Consider the following 24,454-nt stretch of genomic DNA (forward strand, 5'->3'; position numbering starts at 1 on the left):
AAGCAGTTTGGATCAAGCAGCCAAAGACCACAGTGGAAAAGCAAGATGGTGGGGATAGTGGAAAAGCAAGAATGAGGGAACCTGGGTCCTTGAATGACTGCATGAAGGAGAGCTTCTTGCCAACCTGGAACTTGGACTGTTCTGAGAGAGAAAAATAAACTTCTATCTTGTTAATCTTGTTAAACTTTTATCATGAGACATCTTTTTATGAGTTAACTATTTCATACTAATTATTTATTTGCATTGCTTCTCCCCCAGAAATCCAGAAATTTCCTTATACATCCTATTATGTTTAGGTCAAAGTGCCAAAGAAGACACTTTAGGAGATTCCACTGTTCCTGTTGTTTCTGAAGGCTGGGTTTGCATCTAGGTGGGAGTCATCTTCTGGTAATAACTTTATTAAAGAACTCCTGGTCTATATACCCCCTAAGAATAATCGGCTTTATATACCCCCTAACAATAACAAGTACATTTCCTTGTACCATGCTGTCATAACAAAACCTACTCTATTCCTGGAAAGTAGCTGCAAGTAGAAGCCCACGGTGGGGAACACAAAGCAGAAAATAAGAGAACAGTAGATGGAGGACACCTAAGGGACCCACAGAAATCTGAACTGTGGTTCACCTGGGCCAGGGAAAACTCAGGGGCCATATACCGAGAGAAATGGACCAGAGGTGCCCAAATGACTCATCAAGGGCCTCTGATAGAGGAAGTGGAATTTTCAAAGTCTGCCCACTGCTCTCTTAATGCTTTGAATCCCCAAGAAAACTTGACCTTTGCTGGCTGACTCACTGGCTTCCTCATTGGTTTGTCATGATCAGTCAAGATTTTTACATAGCCTGTGACATTTAGAAAGCCTTCCTCCTGACACACACCCCTCCCCTTTTAGAATGTGGTCCTGGGCAGACTCAGAATTGCTCTTTGAAACGTTTAAACTGAGCTCATGATTTAGAATGTGTGGACAGAATACCGTCTTTCAAGAGCCAGGAGCTATGGGAGTCTAGCCGACATGGGATCATGGGGAAGAGGAAAAAACGAAGGAAGGACCTGGGGCCAAATAGCCACAGGTGGGAGTCACAGTGGTGGGGAGGGCTGGCCTCGCTTTGTCACACCGTTGGCCCAAATCACAGATCAGGGCCGGAAGGGAAGTGCCAGTTGCAAATGCTTCCACCTCATCTCACAGCTCACCAAATATTATGGCCTAGCACATAAAAACCAGAATGCTAAGCTGCCAGGAGTGTTAAACTCAAGGAGCTGTGACCAGAAGCAGGCAGGCTCAGGGGACGGGAGGAGGGAGGCGGCTGTGGCGGGCCAGCGGCTCCCATTAAGCCCCATGGCTCTCAGGCAGCAACTGAAACCAAGCAGGAAACTTGGCCCTTGCTCTACCTCCTACCTCTCCACCACGAGAGCATCAAGGGGAGTCCCGGGCCTCCCAAGCAGAAGCACGCTGCCTCTAAGTAGCAAATAAAGGCTTTCAGGCCACATAAATCAATGAAAATTATCAGGAGTCAAGGTGAAAAATCTATCCTCCACCACTTGGGTGTTTGAGCCAAGATTCTCGGTGATTTAGAACCGTATAATTAGAGTGATCTGATCTCTATCTCTCTGTGTCTCTCTCTTTTTCCATCCTCCCTTCCTTTTCCAGACAAAGTCCTCTTGGATGAGGCAGGTTCTCCTCTGGCTGGAGGCTAGTGCCTGCACCTGTCAGCTCAGCACCCTGATGGATCTCTGTGCGATTCGCCTCTGCCCCGCCTGCCCCTTAATGAGCACTCTGGCCCCGGGGTAGGTATGAGTTGTGGGTGGGAAGCCCACATTCTGAAGAATGTTGCATAAGTGGAGAGGTGTGGTTGCTGACCCCAAGTAAAATGTGCTGTCATCCCAGAGGTGGAGGGCTGGGATAATCAAAATCCCTAACTTTTGACCTTTGAACTGGGGGGAAGATTGATGAGGGCAAGAAAGTTTCCCAGCCCTGTGCCTCCTGCCAGATTAGGGACATAACCTAGCAGCTGATGGAAAGTGTGAGCTGGGATCCAGAGAGGTCAGGGGCCTGGATTTGTCTCAGAAAACAGGACGTAGAGGGGTAAGGTGGTATGGGAAGCGAAGGTGGTGCTTAGAGTTGGAGACACAGGTTCAAATGCTCTCTCTATCACTTACTACCTAGATGACCTTGAACAAGTTTCTTAAGCTCTCTGAGACTCAGTTTCCACATTTTAAAAATTAAAATAATGATTCTCACAGAGTGGTAGTGAAGACTACATAAAAGAATGACGTAAAGTTGCCTGGAACATGGCATCATCCACAACACGGTACCTTCCTGCCTCTTGACTTCTCTTCTTGCCCAAGGCTGTATAGCATGTCAGGGCAGGAGTCAGAGCTCCAACCGAGATCTCCTAACTTCTCATCCAGGACCTGGTATCTAGCTCAGGAGTCTACCCACTACAGGCTCTCAGTCTAGACAGTTTAACTAAATGGCAGAGCAGAATTAAAAGTTTCCTCCTGAAGGCAGAAGATTTCCTAAAGGAAATCAGTCCTGAATATTCATTGGAAGGACTGATGCTGAAACTGAAGCTCCAGTACTTTGGCCACCTGATGTAAAGAAGTGACTCATTGGAAAAGACCCTGATCCTGGGAAAGATTGAAGGCAGGAGGAGAAGGGAACGACAAAGGATGAGATGGTTGGATGGCATCACCTACTTGCTGGACACAAGTCTGAGCAAGCTCCGGGAGTTGGTGATGGACAGGGAAGCCTGCAGTCCTGGCGTGCTGCAGTCCACAGGGTCACAGAGAGTCGGACACGACTGAGTGACTGAACTGACTAGAAGGCAGACTAGAACATGTCTGCTCTGAGGAAGGAAAACTCATACCAAGCATGGTGCTGTGCAGTGTACAATGCCAGGTTCAAATCCTAACTCAGCTATTTACAAGTGGAGACCCTGGGCAACTCGCCAGGCCTCAGTTTCTCTCAATGTAAAGTGATTATAATTGTAATTCTTGCCACAGGGTTCATAGAAAAAGGGTTCTGAGGTTCCCAGAAAAAGTGGTGGGATAAACTTCTGCATATCACTCTATATGTATAATGGAATATAATGTATAATAGAAAATGTAATTATACTGTAAATCATTTCATTGACAGATTTCTCATAGGAGAGAAACTCTGCTTAGAAAATGCAGGGATTTTTTATCAGTGTCCAGTTCTGGGTTTTGGACCTTGTTGCCCCTGGGCCTCACTTTTCTGAGGTTAAAAAGGTCGCTTAACCTCCCTGGTTAAGCTCCATCTTTAAGAAGAAATGTCTCTATTGCTTCTCCCTTGCTCACTCAAATACTTGAAAGATGAAAGAGGTAATAGATGTAAAGTACTCTGAGAGCTTTTAAACAAACAACCCCATTGTGAAAGTAAGCTATTATTAATACCACATCTCACATGCTAAAAAGCCTGCTTAATCCACCCTGCCCCCAGGAGCCCAAGAGGACATTTCCCTCTCTGTTTATCCTTTCTTGTCAATTGCCAAGTCTGTTCCACTTTGCTCTCTCTCTGCAGAAACAGAGCATATGGATCTCTCCTAAAAACACCCAAGACCAAATACCATGACCATATCAAAGGATTCCCTTCTTCCCATTCATCTCTCCAGCCTCCTTCAAAGACAGGGATGAACCCCCGTGATGGGCTAGAAAATGTTTAATAAACAGCTTTCCAGAAACAAAAAGTCTTGTCCTGATTTGCAGCACTTGCCAATTTCCTCGGTGTAAAGACTCCCACCATGCTTTCTTTCAAACTATCATTATGACATCATTGAGCACAGAACTGGGAAGAGATGTGTAATAGCACATCATCACACAATATTTCTAGCATATAGCTACGATAGACACAAATAACTCCAAAAGATTAGGTTATAGTAAAATTTAGCAAAATAATTATGAAGGGATGAGTTTTTACTATTTTTGTTTAAAAATATAGTTTATTTAATTCAGCTGTATTTTAGTTCTTTTAAACAGCTGTTTTGTAAAATTCTTGAAAACAAAAAATATCAGTGTTCACAAAGCAGCTCCAGTCTACCCCTCTATGGCTCACACAACAACACAAAAACAGACAGACTGTTGCACAGAAGCCAAGGCATGTTAGAGAAAGTCCCAAGTGCTCCTGTGATATATTTTTCTATTCCAGAAATAAGAATCACACAACAGGGACTTCCACTTCCCTTGTCCAGTGGTTAGGATTTTGCCTTCCAATGCAGGGGGTGCAGGTTCAGTCCCTGGCTGGGGAGCTAAGATGCCACATGCCTCACAGCCAAAAAACCAAAGTTGAAAACAGAAGCAATATTGCAACAAATTCAACAAAAACTTTAAAAATTATTTTAAGAAAAGAATCACACAACAAATAGTATGTAGGATTGAAAATGGCTCCTTCAATCTCAAAGATCCTCAAATTGGAGGTGCTCATCTAGTCCCCTTCCCTAACCATGAGCAAGAACTCTTCCTGAGTCTGTTCTCCAGGGTCCTGTATTGATCAGGGTCCCCCTGGGGAAGGTATGGCACATTCGGACAGGGCCTGTTTACTAAGAGTTTAATAAAGGCGTATCCCTGAAGATACAGGCAAGGTTCAGAGAAAGGTACAGGGTAGTGAAGGTAGCCAGAGTGGGGAACCCATTCCCCAGAATCTGAAGACAGCTGTAGAGAGGGTGCCGCACAGGAGCTGTGGCCTTCAGTTGAGGAACACAGCCACTGCCAACCTGAGGCCCTATTGGCAGGGACCTGGGGAACAAGGACCCCCATCTCCCACTCCCCCTATCTTCAGTCTTCTCTGAGGACTCACTGTATGATGCAAATGTGTCCTCCTTCCTCTTTAAAAGTGCTTTCCTGGTAGCTCAGCTGGTGAAGAATCTGCCTGCAATGCAGGAGACTCCAGTTTGATTCCTGTATCGGGAAGATCCCCTGGAGAAAAAATAAGCTACCCACTCCAGTATTCTTGGGCTTCCCTGGTGGCTCAGCTGGTAAAGAATCCACCTGCAATGCAGGAGACCTGGGTTCTATCCCTGGGTTGGGAAGATTCCGTGGAGAAGGGAATGGCTACCCTCTCCAGTATTCTAGCCTGGAGAATTCCATGGACTATATAGTCCATGGGGTCTCAAAGAGTTGGACATGACTAAGCAACTTTCACTTTCGCCTTTAAAAACTTCAGGTAAAGGCACTGTTTCCTGAACACTGGCTGAACCCAACCAGAAATCAGAGGGCAAGGGAGCCTGCTGAAGCTATTCTTAGGGGTCACTTCCCCACACTAGCTTCAAGAACAGGGGAGGAAAAGGAAGGAGAGGTCATCCAGCACAGACTTTGGTGGGTCATTGCAAGTAGTCATTCCCACCCTAGGATCCTAGGCTTTTGAAACTTCAGTGGCCAAACTAATGGTTTAGGGGTTACAAGGTGATTTCTGATTCAATAGGTTTTGGTCGTGGCCTAAGATCCCAGGTGAAGCTGATGCTGAGGCTTGTGAACTACCTTTTGGATAACAGGCTCTTAGGCCACACTCATCCTACCATCTAAGCCCCAGTGAGCTTGTCTAATGAAAAATCAGAGCTGTAAAAATCCCCCTTAGTCATTCCCTTCCCACTTCTTACCTCCTCTTCTTTTCCTTCTCTCCAGATACTCTCTGGTGCAACTCAGTAATCTCAGTTGTCTCCCTGGATTCTGTTCTCTGTTTGCCCCCTCCTCCCAGCACCAAGCTAGAAAGAAGTGGATTTGCAGAGGCTTCACTGAAGGCAGTCCTCTCCACTGGAGGAAACCCTCAGAGAATATTTCCAATTCCCTACAACCTCCTCTATTTCCTCCTCTCTTTGTTCTCACCCCCACAGTCAAAGTGGCTTGAGAAAGTCAGTGATCTCCTAAAAGGAAAACATTTTCAGCCAAACTCTGCAATGGAGTAAGTGGGAAGTGCCCCCAAATCCTCACCAGAATTTTCCCCTGGGTAGAATAAAAACCCAAGGGCCACTGTATTCTTGGTGCTGCCAGAGTGTCCTTACTGATGGACGTTGGCTATGATTCAGGCCCCTCTCCATGGCTGGCACATAATGCAAGCCCTTTTGAAGGCACAGCTCTAGAAACTATTCAGAAACCCTAAATACTGAATAAACAAACGTGCTTGTGTTTGTGTGTTGGAAGTATGGCCACCAGGAGAAAACTCTTGGGCGGTACTCCCATTCCTGGACATGCACAAGCTAGAGATGCTCCTGTTTTTGGATTAATGGGAATCCTCACTCAGCGAGTGATGAGTGCTAGGGAGCAGGTTAAGCCTTTATTCTTTATATGTCAAGGATGTATGGACTTGTGAGGCTTAGGAAGGATACCACAAGGTTAGCCACATTCCAAAACAGGAGGAAGCAGCTGTGGCTTTGGTTCTTGGTATAAGAAAGTCAGGCCCTAGGGATATCCCCATTAATTCCAGATACAATGCAAGTGTGTGTGTGCTAACTTATACATATGCTCTAAATACATTGGGGGTGGCCAAGGGATGTAAAGCTGGAAAGTGGATTAAGGAAATGAATGAACATAATTCCTTCTCCTCGGAACCTAGATAATCTTAAAGGGGGACAAAGCAGCGACAAAGGTAATCGGATTCAGTGCCTTTGAGACTTTCCTCATTACCTGTGTTCACTTGCCACAACTCCTGCATAGAATCATTTCTAGGAAAAGGCATAGTGAAGTGAGAATTTCCCAGGAATGGTCTGTTAGTAAGATCAGCAAGATATCCAGATCCCATGATTAAAAGACTCCCCTAGGCACACATGGGGCTTCCCAGGTAGCTCAGCTGGTAAAGAATCCACCTGCAATGCAGGAGAACCCAGTTTGATTCCTGGGTTGGGAAGTTCCCCTGGAGAAGGGATAGGCTACCCACTCAAGTATTCTTGGGCTTCCCTGGTGGCTCAGATGGTAAAGAATTCACATGCAATGTGGGAGACCTGGGCTTGATCCCTGGGTTGGGAGGATTCCCTGGAGGAGGGCATGGCAACCCACTCCAGTATTCTTGCCTGGAGAATCTCCATGGACAGAGGAAACTGGAAGGCTACTGTCCATGGGGTCGCAAAGAGTTGGACATGACTGAGCAACTAAGCACAGCACAGGGACATGTGTCCTATGCCTGGGGATAATCCTTGTTCCTTCTTCCAAGAGAAAGCAAAAGAGTCCCCAGATTTCTGGCTCAGGAACATACTGTCCTATAACACTTGCCTTTTCATTTATTTGGCACTTATCACAAAAGCTCCTGACACCATAGTGCAACTTGCAATTTACAAGGAACTCTACAAATCCATTTGTTATTGTTATTGTTAGTCATGAAGTCAAGTCTGATTCTTTTGCGACCCCATGGACTGTAGCCTGCCAGGATCCTCTGTCCATGGGATTTCCCAGGCAAGAATACTGGAGTGGGTTGCCATTCCCTTCTCCAGGGAATCTTCCCAACCCAGGGATTGAACCTGCATCTCCTGCATTGGCAGGCGAATTGTTCACCACCAAGCCACCAGGGAAGCTCTCAAACACATCGTTTAATTTTTACAAGAAATCTATGAGATAAGGTGAGGCAGGTTTATCACCATTTTATAATCAAGAAGCTGGGGTTTCAAAAAGTTAAATAGCCTATGTAAGGGCACAAGACTCTTAGGGAGTGGGGCCAGGACTGGGATTCAGGTTTCCTAATTCCTAATACAGTATCTTTTCTTTCTGCTGCCTTCCTTTTCACACACTTCTTTGCCTATTAGCTACTGTTATCATAGCTTCTGACTTTGTTCCCTTACATATATGTCGGTGCCCTGACAGCCTGGACTTCATCTCTCTGGTTTACTAATATTTCCTCAACACCTGTGACAGTGCCTGATACATCATATGTGCTTAATAAAATTATGTTGAATGAGTGAATAAATGAAATAGATTATAAGAGACCTGAAGGTGGGGCTCTAACTTTGACTTCTTGGGATCTTTCACAATCATTACGCAGTGGAAGAGTAACTATTACTGATAAGAAAAATGACCTAATATCCAGAGGGTGTGTCTTACTCCCAAGAAGTAGTCTGCCCTGGAAGGTAATATATTTTGAGGAAGAGAGGGTCCCTGCCGTGGCTTCTAGAATTCTAAGCGCAGACTATTTTTAGCCTTTCTCATTACCTTCAACTGACCCTTGCTTACCCTCAGGGTGAAGACATTTGCCCTGTGAACAGATGCCTAGAGGTTCAGGCCTGTGTGTTTTTGATTTAGGAAAGAGGCACAATGGTTTGTGTCTCCATGTGCTCCCACTGTCACCAGATAGAATAAAATGGCTTGTTTCTCTTGGCAGCCTGCACCCAACAGTTCCCCATGTGTGTGTTGCTTTCTTCAATTTTCCCCTCTACAAAATCTGGTCATGTTTAATAACAATAAATCAGAGGAGAGATTGCAGCCCGGAAGAGAAGTCTGGGGCAGCCGGGGTTTCCACATCTGGGGCCCATTCGGGTTGAAGCGATGACAATTCCTAATAAATGTTAATGGAGAACCTCCTCAGATTCATACACTCCAGCAATAATTTAGCCTGTCTCCATGCCAGATGACCTTTTGAACACGCAGAATACACCCATCATAGCACCAGCTACAGTCCTGGATTTCTTCCTGCATATGAAGTGGGAAAAAAAAAAAAACAAGACTTGTTATTGATCATATTTCTCCATTTTCCTTTCCCTAGAATCTTCTTCAAAGGCTCATGGAGCCTTGGGGCCCCCAGCCACCCAGGTGGTTAGAGGCAAGGGAGTCAGGTTGAAGGATATTTATATTTCCCTCCGCTCCTAAAAGAGGCCTCACAAAGTCTGACAGCCAAAGGGCAAGAGATGGGGCTGGACCTCAAAATACTGTCCACCCCCTTACTTTGGCCTTTGAGACCCTTTGCTGATTCTGCTTGCTCTGGCCCTTTCATCAGCCACTCCCGACCCTCCTGCTACTTGTAACTAGTCAGTGTTCAAGGCTGGCTTTAGTCTTTGGCTTTTCTTTTCCTACTCCATCACTTCCATGAGTCTGATGTCTGTGTGCAGGTTTCCAGCTCTGATCTCTCTCTCAAGATCCAGTCCTGAATTTCTAACCGGGGACTGTGTGTTTTCACTTGATGACCAGCTACTATCTAAAACTCCATGTGTCTAAATTAACCTATCATCTCATCCAAACACAGTTGGCCTGTTCTCCAAACTTCCATATTTCTAAAGTGTGCTTCTGCTTTCAACTATACAGACACTCCCCATCTGCTGACCCCCTTTCCAATCTGGTGAGAAGCTCACTGAATCTTCTATCCCAATCTCATGCCTTTCAACTTCCACCACCAGCCCACACTCCAAGCTGTTATCATCTCACTTTGAAATTTCCTCCTACCTGGTCTTTCTGTGAAACCAGCCCCGAACACAGCAATTAGATACATTATCCCCAAATGCTTTTTTTTTTTTAATTGAAGGATAGTTGCTTTACAGAATTTTGTTGTTTTCTGTCAGACCTCAACATGAATCAGCCATAGGTATACATATATCCCCTCTCTTTCGAACTTCCCTCCCATCTCCCTCCCCATCCCACCCCACTAGGTTGATACAGAGCCCCTGTTTGAGTTTGCTTAGCCATATTTCCTTAGAAAATTCCCATTGGCTATCTATTTTACATATGGTAAAGTAGGTTTCCTTGTTACTCTTTCCATACATCTCACCCTCTCCTCCCCTCTATGTCCATAAGTCTATTCTCTAAGTCTGTTTCTCCATTGCTACCCTGTAAGTAAATTCTTCAGTACTATTTTTCTAGATTCCACATATATGTGTTAGAATATGATATTTATCTTTCTCTTTCTGACCTACTTCACTCTGTATAATAGGTTCTAGGTTCATCCACCTCATTAGAACTGATTCAAAGGCATTCATTTTTGTGGCTGAGTAATATTCCATTGCATATATGTACCACAACTTCTTTATCCATTCATCTGTTGATGGACATCTAGGTTGCTTCCATATTCTAGCTATTGTAAATAGTGCTGCAATGAACAATGGGATACATGTGTCTTTTTCAATTTTTGTTTCCTTAGGGTATATGCCTAAGAGTGGGATTGCTGGGTCAAATGGTGGTTTTATTCCTAGTTTTTAACGGAATCTCCATATCGTCTTCCATAAAGGCTGTATCAATTTACATTTCCACCAACAGAGCAAGAGCATTCCCTTTTCTCCACACCCTCTCCAGCATTTATTGTTTGTAGACTTTTTGATGATGGCCATTCTGACTGGTGTGAGGTGATATCTCATTGTAGTTTTGATTTGAATTGCTTTAATAATGAGCAATGTTGAGCATTTTTTCATGTGTTTGTTAGCCATCTGTATGTCCTCTTTGGAGAAATGTCTGTTTAGGTCTTTTTCTCACTTTTTGATTGGGTTGTTTGTTTTTCTGGTATTGAGTTGTATGAGTGCTTGTATATTTTGGAAGTTAATCCTTCATCAGTTGTTTCATTTGCTATTATTTTGTCCTATTCTGAGGGTTGTCTTTTCACCTTGCTTATAGGTTCCTGAGGTGGGTCATAGAAAATCTTGTTTTGATTTATGTCATCAAGTATTCTGCCTATGTTTTTTCTTCTAAGAGTTTTATAGTTTCTGGTCTTACATTTAGGTCTTTAAATCCACTATGAGTTTATCTTTGTGTATGGTGTTAGGAAGTGTTCTAATTTCATTCTTTTATATGTAGCTGTCCCGTTTTCCCATCCCCATTTATTGAAGAGGCTGTCTTTGCCCCACTGCATATTCTTGCCTCCTTTATAAAAAATAAGGTACCCATAGGTGCATGGGTTTATTTCTGGGCTTTCTATCTTGTTTCATTGGTCTACATTTATGTTTTTGTGCCAGTACCATACTGTCTTGATGACTATAACTTTATAGTATAATCTGAAGTCAGGAAAGTTGATTCCTCCAGCTCCATTCTTCTTTCTCAAGACTGCTTTGGCTATTTGGGGTCCTTTGTGTTTACATATGAATTGTGAAATTTTTTGTTCTAGTTCTGTGAAAAATATCATTGGTAATTTAGTAGGGATCGTATTGAATCTGTAGATTGCATTTGGTAGTATAGTCATTTTCACAGTATTGATTCTTCCTACCCAGGAACATGGAATATCTCTCCATCTGTTTATGTCATCTTTGATTTCTTTCATTAGTGTCTTATAATTTTCTGTGTACAGTTCTTTGTCTCCTTAGGTAAGTTTATTCCTAGATATTTGATTCTTTTTGTTGCAATGGTGAATGGGATTGATTCCTAAATTTCTCTTTCTGATTTTTCATTGTTAGTATATAGAAATACAAGCGATTTCTGTGTATTGATTTTGTATCCTATAAATTTGCTAAATTCACTGATTAGTTTTAGCAATTTTCTGATACTATCTGTAGGGTTTTCTATGTACAGTACAAAGATGCTGTCTTGATCATGTCCTTCCCCAGCTGAAAATTCTTCTGTGGCTCCCCACTGACATTATTATTATTATATTATTAATATCATATATTAATATTATCATATTATTATATTATTATTGTTGTTCAAAGTTTTTTATAATTAGCTGCCCATTGAACAAAAATTACATAATGCTGGAGTTATATTTTTATATTGTAGATCTCATTGTTTTTTCATTGTTTTCCCCTTACCTGGCTAGTGACATGCCTAATTAGAATTCATTTATTTATTCAACAAATATTTTTTGAGCTACTGCTACATGCCAGGGTCTGCTGAGAACTGGAGGATAAAGTGATAATAAGCATGATGAACACTGTCCCTAGCCATATGAAAACACTTTCTAGTAGGGGAGACAAATAAAAAAAGAAAACAGGCAAATAATGGAAATATTGGAAACTGTGATAAGTGCTACGTAAGAGTTGAGAGAGAAAAAAGGAAGGTGGCACTAGTGGTAAAGAATCTGCCTCCTAATGAAGGAGACCAGGGTTTTATCCCTGGTTGGGAAGATCTCCTGGAGAAGGGAATGGCTACCCACTCCAGTATTCTTGTCTGGAGAGTCCCATGGACAGAGGAGCCTGGTGGGCTACAGTCCATGTGGTCGCAAAGGGTTGGACATGACTGAGTCATTTTAATGGTATTTTCATCAGGTTTCTAAACTCTTACCTCTCCCACTGCTACCTCTCTGGTTCCTGAAAGATGTGGTCACTTCTGAAGAACCAACCTCTAATAGCTCCAAAAAAGACAGGCATAAATAATACTTTGTAAAATAAATCATTCCCCTGTGCCTATGTGCCAAGTTGCATCAGTCGTGTCCAACTCTTTGCAAACCACTGGACAGCAGCCCACCAGGCTCCTCTGTCCATGGGATTTGCCAGGCAAGAATACTGGAGTGGGTTGCCATACCCTCCTCCAGGGGATCTTCCTGACTCAGGGAGGGAACCAGCATCTCTTACCTCTCCTGCATTGGCAGGCAGGTTCTTTACTACTAGTGCCACCTGGGAAGCCTCATGCCCCTAGTGCATCTCTATTTTTGTAGCCCAAATAGATATCAAACAAATCAAGCTACATTTCTTGAACTTAGAATCAAGGATATAACCTAGTGACTCCTTGTTTGGCCCTCAGATGGAAATGAATCTTTACCTTAATATATGAGGGATTCCAGTTAGACATAAGGAAAAACTTACTGGCAAAATTTCAGTGGAACAGATGCCTGAGGGAGTGTATCAGTCAACTTTACTAATAGTGCTGTATACCTTCCCAGGGCTTCCCAGGTAGCTTCCCGGGGCTTCTGAAGTCTTGCCAGGTAGTGCTAGTGGTAAAGAACCTGCCTGCCAGTGCAGGAGAAGTAAGAAATGTGGGTTCAGTTCCTGAGTCAGGAAGATCCCCTGGAGGAGGGTATAGCAATCCACTCCAGTATTCTTGCCTGGAGAATGCTATGGTCAGACAAACCTGGAGGGCTATAGTTCATGGGGTCACAAAGAGTCGGACACGACTAAAGTGACTTAGCATGCTGTATAACAAATAACTTAAAATCCTAGAGGTTACAACACTTATTTCTTGCTTACTGGTTTGCAGATGGGCTACAGTACTTCTGTTGCAGGCTGTGGCTCTTGTTCAGGTCCACTCTGTGTACCTTCTCATTCTGGGACCCAGGCCAAAGTGACAGGAGTGTGCTCTTCTCACAGCCAAGGATGGAAATGGAAAAGCCAAGCCAGACCAAGCAAGTAGAGTTGAAATAAATCTCTGCTTATGTTTCATTGGCCAAAGCAAGTCACATGGTTAAATCCATCACCCGTGGAGTGGTAAGTTTTCTCCCCCCATGGAAGGGCAGAGAGGACAGTGAATACTTGCTGAACAATAATACACTCCAGCACCAGGAGGTTATGGCGTTTCCTTCACAAGTGGTCTTTACAAATAGAAGAGATTGTTATCTATCTGGGTTCTTCTGGGTACCATATTATCTGAAGTACAGCAAAAGAGGACCAGAAGACATGATTTCTTAAAGATGCCTATTTTGGTACAAGGGCAATGTAATTCGTGTTTGCTATCTGGTTGCCACTGAAGCCCCTTTTCCTTTTCCACCAGAGCTGTGCCATGGGGGTGATTTGTAGCCCAAGTCTTAATATCAGAGTCTCTATGTGATTGTATACAAGTGACAGTCGCAGAGCAAACATAAATACAGAAGAGGTTCTGATATCATCGGGGAACAGTATTCCTGCCATCAGGTCAGCTTTGTCTGCCACTGCAGTGCAGTTAAATCTAGAATGAAATTGGAGAGCTAACTGATGGTCAGAGGGGACCGGGAAGATTTCCATTTGTAACTGAGAGAGGCAGGGCTCAGCAAAAGGCAAGGCAAGAATAGACTTTACCATGGCTAGATAAATTCAGTTTACACACATTTATATATCGTATTAAATCCCTTAATGGTTTTAATATTTGAACTTATTCAAATGGAAAGATAGAGGCATGATTGTGAACCCATACCCTCAGCAGCTTTTCACTTCAAGTTTTCAATCTGTACCCTCAACAATAACCTGTCTCTGTCTTTTTACCTCAAGGTGCTCATTCTCCTCCCCTCTCAGCATCTGCTCCCAGGAACTGTTTCAGTGCTACTCAAGGTATAGACTGCAGACCATGGCAACTGCATTACCTGAGAACTTGTTAGAAATGCAAATTATTGGGCCTCTCTCCCTGACTTGTTGAATCAGAATCTCTGGGGATGGGGTAGGGAGGAGTTGTTCCAGGAAGCTGTGTTTTAATAAACTTTTCAACTTAAGCACATCCACTGAAATTTGCGAACCAAGGTAGGTCTGACTCAGTAGGTCTGGGGCAGAAGCCATGACTCGCAGTGCTAACAATATGGAGATGACAGAGATGCTTTTGTCATTGGCCACACTTCAAGAGCACTGTTTTAGAAGTCAATCATATACACATAAAATGACAGCGAACAGTAAAAGTTTTACTAGTCCTGAGAGGATAGGATCAAAGTCTTAGTGAAAGACATGAATCACTAATGGTGGGATTTCAGATAACAGCCACCAGGTTTTTTAAAAAAAAAAAAAAAAAGCTTTTTTTTTTTTTTTGCTCAGAGGGTGGACCTGGAGCCTCTGAAGCCACAATGTGTGTGATTAGCTTTCTTCCATCCACAGAGCCCATCCTGGCTATCATGATTAAAGAGGAGGTGCTGTATGGGTGGAAAACATGGATTCAGAAGACCTGGATTCTAGTTCTTGCCCTGTCACTGAGAATGTCATCAGGCTTGGGTCCTTCTCTCTCTAATTCTCATCTATAAACTGAAGATGGGAGCTACACAAGCTCTCCCACCCCTACTCCCTCCCCCCTTTTCTTTTTTTTTTTCCCCTCCCCCCTTCCTCCCCCCTTTTCTTATTACAAAAGATTAAGATTACCTTAACAACAGTTTTCTCTCCACATACCTAGTCCAGTTCAGTTCAGTCACTCAGTCGTGTCCAAATCTTTGCGACCCCATGGACTGCAGCATGCCAGGCCTCCCTGTCCATTACCAATTCCCGGAGTTAACCCAAACTCGTGTTCATTGAGTCGATGATGCCATCCAACCATCTCATCCTCCATCATCTCCTTCTCCTCCTGCTCTCCATCTTTCCCAGCATCAAGATCTTTTCAAATGAGTCAGCTCTTTGCATCAGGTGGCCAAAGTATTGGAGTTTCAGCTTCAAAATCAGTCCTTCCAGTGAACACCCAGGACTGATCTCCTTTAGGATGGACTGGTTGGATCTCCTTGCAGTCCAAAGGACTCTCAAGAGTCTTCTCCAACACCACAGTTCAAAAGCATCAATTCTTCAGTGCTCAGCTTTCTTTATAGTCCAACTCTCACATCCATACCTGACCACTGGAAAAACCATAGCCTTGACTAGATGGACCTTTGTTGGCAAAGTAATGTCTCTCCTTTTTAATATGCAGTCTAGGTTGGTCATAACTTTCCTTTCAAGGAGTAAGCATCTTTTAATTTCATGGCTGCAGTCACCATCTGCAGTGATTTTGGAACCCCAAAAATAAAGTCAGCCACTGTTTCCACTGTTTCCCCATCTATTTGCCATGAGGCGATGGGACCGGATGCCATGATCTTAGTTTTCTGAATGTTGAGCTACCTAAGGGAGTCTCAAAAACATGGGAACACCAAGGTGCAGAATTGAAGGCTAAGTTAAATACTTGGCCCTGAGTTACACTGTGAATCATGGGAGGAGTTAGGACTGACTCTATTCCACCACACACTCCTTAGGGTAATGCTTGGTGAGCATTCAGGCTCTGAGCCAGACTCTCAGGGTTGGGATTTCAGCCTCCCACTTATCAACTGTGTGACTTTGGGCATGTTACTCTCGGAGCTGTAGTTTTCTAGTCTGTAGAACAAGGCCGACAATAAAAACCTACCTCATAGGGTGGTTGTCAAGTTTAAAAGCGTTAAAATATGTTAAGTGCTTACGACAGTGTCTGACACGAGAAAAGCACTGGATAAACGTCAGAGGCTGAGAAAGAGGAGGGGCAGGTCAATCTCTGCCATCGAGCGGTTGAATTCTCCAGACCAGGTTGCAGGTCTTTCTCTCTCCTGTAGGTGGCGCCTCCACTCGTTGAGTAGGCTACCTGCGCCCTGGCGCGCTAGAGGAAATAAGTTTCTTTACATCTCTGCTCTGTTTAGTATTTCTAGAGCCGGCTCTTCTGCAGTCCCCTGAAACCTGTGCCCAGGACAGCTAGGTTTGGAGATCCCGACTTCCTTCCGGGAGTGGCTCCGCTCCACCCCACCTCCATCAGAGGACGCTCACCACCCCTGGAAGCCAGAGCCTCCCCCGCGGATGCGACCCTGTAGGCCTTGTCGTGGGAGGGTTTAACTCCCAGCACCTGAGCCAGGGAGTTCAGTGGGAGTTTCTTTCCTGCTCGGTTAAAATGACAAATTGGTACATGAGCGCTTAATGAAAGATGCTGGAAACGTCCGTGGAGATCAGAAAAATCGCCTCTCCGAGCTGACAGCCAGGCCATCTGCATTCCCACATTCCTATTAATTCCTTAACGATAAACGACAGGAGCGCCTAGAGGGTTAACAGCTTAATTTAATCTCTGAGATTCCTTCGTGAAGCATTGAGAATTAGAAAGGCATTTACAAAACGTTATCTGCACACCTGATTTTTTCCCCACTTGATGTGTCTTCTGTAACGGTCACACCCATTCCTGACAGATCTTGCATAGAGGCTCTGCACCTCTGACTGATAGAATACTCGCCACTGGGCCACTCTTGGGCTCCTTGAACCACATCATTGGGCTCCCAGTGTCATGGGATTTGGCCTCTTAGCAGGCACCTCAAATGCTGGTTTACTTTATTTCTCCAGGGCCTTTTACGGACATAATAGAGCTGGAAAGGTGATGTCCCTGCTTCAGGTGAATTTCCTTCCCTAGTGAGGAGTAAAGGGAAGAGGTACTTAGTAGCAACAACCAGCTTGGAGTGCTATCAGGTCAGGTTTTGAGAGTCTGTGGCAGATCATGAGCTACTCAGTGGAGAAGCTCAATTCTAATGCCATTCTGCGGATAAGGAAACTGAGACCTGGAAATGTTTAATAGTTTGTTTAAGGCCATATATCCAGATAATGTCAAAGCCCCAGAGTAGGATTCAAGTCTCCTTACTCCCTGGTAAATATTTGTTCGACAATAGCTTTCATCTTAAAGGATCACTCCCATCACTGGTTGGTGAGGGCTGTCCAGAGCCCTGTGGACTGACTTCTCAGAAAGCCTCGGTCACAGTTTGGAGATGCCTTCTAGGGAAAGAGAAGGGGCAGAGGTGCCAGGTATTCGCAGCCTCTGCACTTTTCAGGCTGCTTCCTTTGGGTTAGGCATTGAAAGACTTCTATTAAACTGGAAACGTTATCTGGGAGGAGTAATGCATTAAGCCATTATCTGTCATTAACACCTTGGCTGGAATTCATTCAAGATTAGTTTGCTGGTTGCCCAGCAGATCCCTGAGGGAATGAGAGTTTTGACCAGGATAGGGGCCTAGGAAAGGACATAGAACCTTGCCCTGGAGGGTGCAGTATTTGAGGGCTCAGTGCAGAAAGGACTTAGAAGACACTGCATATCCAGAAGGGTTGAGGTAAGAGGAAGAAGTGACCCTGAAGACTTTTGCACAATGCTCTCTTGGATTGCTGTGCTGTGCTTAGTCGCTCAGTCATGTCTGACTCTTTGTGACTCCATGGACTGTAGCCTGCCAGGCTCCTCTGTCCATGGGGATTCTCCAGGCAAGAATACTGGAGTGGGTTGCCATGCCCTCCTCCAGGGGATCTTCCCAACCCAGGAATTGAACCCAAGTCTCCCGCATTGCAGGCGGATTCTTTACCAGCTGAGCTACCAGAGAAGCCACCTTTGCATAATATGGTTTCTACTAATCACATTGCTTGATTCTGTTTCCTCAAATGTAACACAAAGAGTGAGCTGGACTAGACTGCAGGTTCTCAAACCTGCCTGTACATATTAGCATCACCCAGAGGGCATTAAAAAAAAAACCAACAACTCAAAACCAACATTTGGGTCCTCCCGGGCTAATTAAATCAGAATGTCCAGAACTGAGCCCTGTGCCTCCTTTTCTCACCTCTCTATAGAATATCCTGGTATCAGTCATTATACCATCCCATCCTTATCCACACACTAACATATTTTATATATTTACAATTCCAGCTTCTGGATAGTTTTGCATTTTTAATATATCAAAATGCTTTCATTGGCAGGTAACAAGAATATTTAAAAGCCTCAATAGCAGCTTTCACTGTCTCACAAAAGAAGTGTAAAGGTCCTACTTTGGTTCATCAGCTGCAAAATACTACAGCTGACCAAACTTCTTTTATCCTTTTGTTTCTTTAGCCTCATCACTGGCTCTTGGTCTTTAGACGTGGAACTATGGTTGCCATAGTTGAAGAAATCATGTCCTCACACAACCATGTTCACAGGCACGATGCTCATCCTTTTAACTGGAAGAAGGATGTCCCCAGACATTTCCAGTATGGTCTTCCTCTTACCTCTCATTGGCCAGAACTGGCTCTTGTGGCCGTCTTTAGCTTCAAGTGAACCTGGGAAAGCAAGAATCTGGTACTTTCAGCTTTTATCACGAGAGGCAGCTCTGCTAGAAATAAAGACGTGTGAGCATTGAGTAAGATATTTAGAGAATCTGCCCAACCAATTGCAGTAAATATATTTGGTAACACCTACAACACAATTATCTATAATAATAGCTAAATGCAGCTGCTACTTTATATATTACTTCCTTAAGCAGCTAACACTTTTTATTCATATCTGCAGTGCTAGCTCCTGAGACCACATCCTCCTACCTAGGCAGGAAGTATAAAAGAAGATCAAGGCCATTTAGATGTGTTTTGTTAACTTGTGATGTGACTATAAATGTCTTCTTGAGGAGCAGATTCCTGTCATCTGGGCTCTGATTCCACCACCCCATCTTGCTAAATGATTTCATGATGTTTAGACCTTCCTCATATTCTTGAACAAGGTAGACCACCCACTTGCTGGCATCTGCGCCTTCATCTCCAGATCCCAGACCACTGCTGTTTGTCTGCCCTTGACATCTGAGAGCTCTCTAGTAGACCTATCTCCCTAACAAACATAATTCAGTTGCTGTGAGTGTGAAAAAAAAAAGGTAGGGGGAGGTATGTACATGCACTGAACGAAGTGGAATACATGTGGAATAAATGTGATGTGCAAGTACTGAGGGATGCCAAACAAAGGGAAACTCAACTGGGCTAATCAGATCAGGGCTGGTTCCTAGCAAAATTTGACATTTTGAAATGGTCTTTGGTTAATGGGTTAATACTCTTACTATATAAAAAATTCTTAAAAGTCCATAGGAAGATAAAAGGACAAATACCCACAAGGAAAAATAGATAAGGAGTAGAATTTGTTGTTATTTAGTCACTCAGTTGTGTCTGACTCTTTGTGACCCCATGGACTGTAGCCCACCAGGCTCCTCTGTCCACAGGATTTCCCAGGCAAGAACACTGGAGTGGGTTGCTATGTTCTTCTCCAGGGTGTAGAACTAGTAATTTACAAAATAAGTAATACAAAAGGCATTTTTAGAAGTTCTTTTTTTTGTTTTCATTTTTAGTTCTTTACTGATAATTGGATACACATAAATCAGGACAAGATACCAGTTCTTTCAACTTGGCAAAGGTTTAAGAAGGTTCTAAAAAATATAATACTAGCATTTGGTCCATTCCCACTATTTCTTGTGTGTGTGTGTGCTGGTTTTGTCTGTGTGTGTGTGTGCATGTGTGTACTGCAGAGGCTGGGAAACTAATGTTACACTGTCTAATTAGGATTCTAGATGTGAGTCAGGTTTCATGAATTAAATGCACTTTCTGGAGGATGGTGTCTGCTGCTGTCCATAACCTTAAGCTTTGGGTTAGAGCCTTTAGACTACTAAACATTGTAGCAAATAATAGGCTTAACAATAATTAATGTGTAGGGGTGCTTTAGGGCTTCCTAGGTGACTCAATGATAATGCAGGAGAAGGGTCTGATCTCTGGGTTGGGAAGATTCCCTAGAGGAGGAAATGGCTACCCACTCCAGTACTCTTGCCTGGACAATTTCATAGACAGAGGAGCCTGGCAGGCTATAGTCCATTGGGTCACAAAGAGTCAGACACGACTGAGTGAATGAGCATGAACACGAGCATGGTGCTTTAAACAAGTTAAAAAGCAAGTTTCCCATATGTAAACTCAAGAAAATATTTAGTTCCAAATCTGGCTTCAAGGCCCTGAACAGCTCACCTGTCTCTCTGGTGGTCTCAGTTCCTCCTCTCTACAGCAAAGGGGATTTACTAGGTGATTCCTGCCCCCTTGAGAGCTAGCCTCATGCCAATCAAACACAGGGCGGGCTCCTTTCTCCTGGAAGAGTCTACCATACAGGTGACCTGAACTTGGAGAAGAGTTTGTGGTGGCTGAGAGTGTGGGCTTTGCGGTCACAGTCCCTGGGTTTGAATCCTGGCTCTGTGACCTTGAACAAGGTATTTAACCACCCTTTGTTCCAGTTTTCTGGGAAATGGAGAGAAAAATCATACCCATCTCATGGAGTTGGGAGGATTAAATGAAATAATACATAGAAAGCACTCAGCAATTGTGTCAATTACTAATTGTGTCAATTCTGAGGTGAGTTCTGTGAAACAGAAATGACCCAATTCAATGGCAGAACTCAGGAGTTCTAGCTCTAGGTCAGTATCTTTGGTCTTATGCTGAAGCCAACAGCTTCTTCATGGTGCCCCAGGGATTTTGTGAATATTTTTTTATAACTCTTCTGCCTGCCTCATCCAATTCTTTTCTTATCTATTCTTTCATAATTACAAACATGCCTCATGTTCAGAAAATTCAGGACAGGTAAATCTGAGTGTGTTTAACAGATATACCTAGGGTTCATTATTCATATTACAAAATAATTATTTGTTTTACAAGAGAATTAACCTTTACAAAGTTAATTTCCTGTGTACATGCAAAATTGAATGCAGAATATAAAAACTTAATTTATATACATCTTAGAATCATAAAACTGTGAAAACTTAAAGACAGAACTGACCTTTAGAAATCATTTAGGCCAGTGGATTTCACAACGTTATTGTAGCAGCCCTATTTCTTTAGAAATCTTTCTTAGATTTCCTAGATGCATGATGCAGAGGAAGGCAGACCTAGTTTGGTTAAACCAGGTATGGGGAGGAGGTACTATTCACTTCCTTACCCTCTTGCCCTATCCTGAAAGCAGCTTCAGAATCCTACTGAGAAACCCTAGGGCTTCTAGGACCATAAATTTAAGTTCCACTGATTTAACACAGCCATCTTGCTGTGTACATTCCTTTTGTAAAACCTGATACTCCTATATTTCTATTAATTCAACTGTCATTTTCTTTTTTAAATTATAGGTTTCTTGAGGACAAGAACCGTTTTGTTTAGATTTTAAAAAATTCTTAGTGTATTGCCCTGCATGTAAGTGGAGTATTTAAGTCTTACTAAAGTCTTCCTGTTAGTTCCAGAAATGACCAGAAACTATTATTATATATAAACACCATTTATTAAGTCTTTGAAAAGTGATTTCATAGAACCACTGAATTTTCAGCTTGAAGGGACCTTGGAGAACGCATACTTTAACACTCTCATTTTCTGGATGTGGAAACTTTGGCCCAGATAAGTGATTCAGTTGATATCATGTTGTAAGTTAATTGCAGAGCTGGGACAAGAGTGCCGGACACCTGATTCTTGGGTTAGGGCTGTTTCAACTTATAACAAGAGGCTGCTCTTACACTATTGTTGAGTTGCTCAGTAGTGTCCAACTCTTTGTGACCCCATGGACTGCAGCACACCAGGCTTCCCTGTCCTTCACCATCTCCCAGAGTTTGCTCATGTTCATTGGGTTGGAGATGTCACCCAGTCATCTTACCCTCTGTCATCCCCTTCTCCTGCCCTCAATCTTTCCCAGTATCAGGGTCTTTTCCAATCAGACCCTGGCTCTTTGCATCAGGTGGCCAAAGTATTAGAGCTTCAGCTTCAGTATCAGTCCTTCCAATGAATATTCAGGACTGATTTCTTTTAGGATTGACTGGTTTGATCTCCTTGGAGTCCAAGGGACTCTCAAGAGTCTTCTCCAACAGTTCACAGTTCAAAAGCATAAATTCTTTGATGCTCAGCTTTCTTTGTGGTCCAACTCTCACATCCATACATGACTACTGGAAAAACCATAGCTTTGACTATATGGACCTTTGTTGGCAGAGTAATGTCTCTGCTTTTTAATATGCTGTCTAGGTTTGTCATAGCTTTTCTCCTAAGGAGCAAGCATCTTCTAATTTCATGGCTGCAGTCACTGTCTGCAGTGATCTTCAGCACTCAGCTTATGCTATTAGAAAATTATAGATTTGTATTCCTGAAAACACATATAAGTTACCTACAAATCTCCTTTCTTTCTTCAGTAGTTAACCCAGAGAACTATCTTAATAATTGATAGCCAATGTTTTATTATGCAAACTTTAAAAAATTATAAAAGTAAAAGTGGACTGACATAAGGAAATGTCCAGGATATAGCAAATGGAAATCCATGTATTATATGTGGGATGATCCGGTTTTGTTTAAAGCTTAGGTTATTTCTTTGAGACTTAGCTGAAGATATTTTTCTATCATATGTGACTCAAGTATATAATGATGTGATAACCACACCTGTTAATTTATGTACATTGGCATTGATGCATGAATATTACAACCATAAGAATTTTTTATTTACTTTATCTCATTATGTTTACTATTGCACAGTATTACATAGTATATATGCATCACTATTTACCCAATTCTCTATTGACAACATTTAGGTTATCTCCAATTTTTAAAAAAGCTGCAGTGAAATTCCTCACACAAATATCCTTTTGCACATCAGAGCATTTTTGTGGGACAAATTCCTAGAAGTATAATTGCTGGATCAAATTTTGAGATACTGTGTGGCTTTTATTCTCAGGTTTTTCTTTTGTTGCTGAGACTAAAATGAATAAACTCCAGCATTTGTACATAACTTTGTAGTTTACTAAGGTTTTCACAAACATGACGTTACTTGAGCTTTTTAACAACTTGTTTGGGTTTATAGATGGGGAAGATGAGGCTTAGATAGGCAATTTGCTCAAGTCATTTAGCTAGGGAAGGCAGAGCCAGAGCTGAAAACTAGGTCTTCTCACTCCAGGTGTAGGGCCAAAAGTCCCCAATGAAAACACAGAAATGAACCATTAGGATGAGAACAGGAACATGAACACATTCTCTTCGGGCAGCAGAGACCACTAATTTGGGACATAGACATCATCTCACCTTCACCTTAAAATCACCTTTATATCTTAAAGTCGTAGTAAGAGTGATTCAGTTGTATCTCCACAAACCAACACTGTGCAATCTCCTGTGGTGAGAAGAGGTTCAAAAGAGTATTGACAAAACCATTTGTGCCCTAGATATAGAGGAGAAGCCCTAAGATTTGTTAATTAGACTCACTGGACAGACCTCTGTGAGCAGAAGAGGGGTGTGTGTGTGTGTGTGTGTGCATGTGCACACACATGCATGTAAGGCAGGGGTGGCAGAAGACATTTTTTATTCTGGAGACAGAGGACTCTGCTCTGCTGCATCAACTTGCTAGTGGGTTTCTACCATGGGCTGGCACTCCATGAATAACTATGACAGCAAAGTTGTCCCTGTACAAACATCCCTTTTCCCTGTCCATGCAAACTACTTACTGATATTAAAGCAATTAAGTCTTATTTGGTTTAATAGACATTTGACAGGCATCTCCCACTTGTAAGGTCCAGAGGATGCTGACTTAGGGCTGATATAACACAATACCACAGACTGGGTGGCATAAACAATAAACATTTGTTTCTTACAGTTCTGGAGGCTGGAATTCCAAGATCAGGGTGCCAGCATGGTCAGGTTCCTGGTGAGTCCTCTTCCTGGTTTACAGATGGCTGCCATCTCCTTGGTGTAGTCTCCTCACGTGGCCAAGAAAAAAAGGTTTCAGTTTCTCTTCCTTTCTCTAAGGGCACTAATTCCATCACGGGATCCCCACTCTCATGGCTTAATTTAACCCTAAAAACTCATTTGAAGGACTGATGCTGAAGCCCCAATACTTTAGCCACCTGATGCAAAGAACAGACTCACTGGAAAAGACCCTGATGCTGGAAAAGACTAAGGGCAGGAGAAGGTGGTGACAGAGGATGAGATGGTTGGATGGCATCACTGACCTGATGGACAGTTTGAGCAAACTCCGGGAGAATAGTGGAGGACAAGGGAGCCTGGTGTGCTGCAGTTCATGGGGGTCACAAGAGTTGGACAGGACTTAGTGACTGACCAACACCAACTTCTCAAATGCCCACCTTCAAATACCATTATATCGGGGATTAGGGTTTCAACATATGAATAGGGGTGGGTCACAAATATTCAGTCCATGCAGATGGGAAACCAAGCAG

At 43.0% G+C, this 24,454-nt stretch overlaps 2 long non-coding RNA genes across 2 annotated transcripts; one reads left to right on the forward strand and one right to left on the reverse strand.

Moving 5' to 3' along the window:
• Nucleotides 1-954: 954 nt before the first annotated feature.
• LOC133056031 (uncharacterized) lies at nt 955-3,656 on the forward strand. The gene is made up of 3 exons (XR_009692728.1): nt 955-1,067; nt 1,646-1,782; nt 3,539-3,656. It is a non-coding gene; the product is annotated as an uncharacterized LOC133056031 (long non-coding RNA).
• A 4,000-nt stretch (nt 3,657-7,656) lies between these two features.
• LOC133056032 (uncharacterized) lies at nt 7,657-23,977 on the reverse strand. Its single transcript, XR_009692729.1, has 3 exons — nt 23,873-23,977; nt 18,492-18,592; nt 7,657-8,622 (listed from the first exon to the last, which is right to left on the reverse strand). It is a non-coding gene; the product is annotated as an uncharacterized LOC133056032 (long non-coding RNA).
• Nucleotides 23,978-24,454: the final 477 nt, after the last annotated feature.

Source organism: Dama dama, chromosome 5, assembly GCF_033118175.1.
Source record: "Dama dama isolate Ldn47 chromosome 5, ASM3311817v1, whole genome shotgun sequence".
Classification (NCBI taxonomy): Eukaryota; Metazoa; Chordata; class Mammalia; order Artiodactyla; family Cervidae; genus Dama; species Dama dama.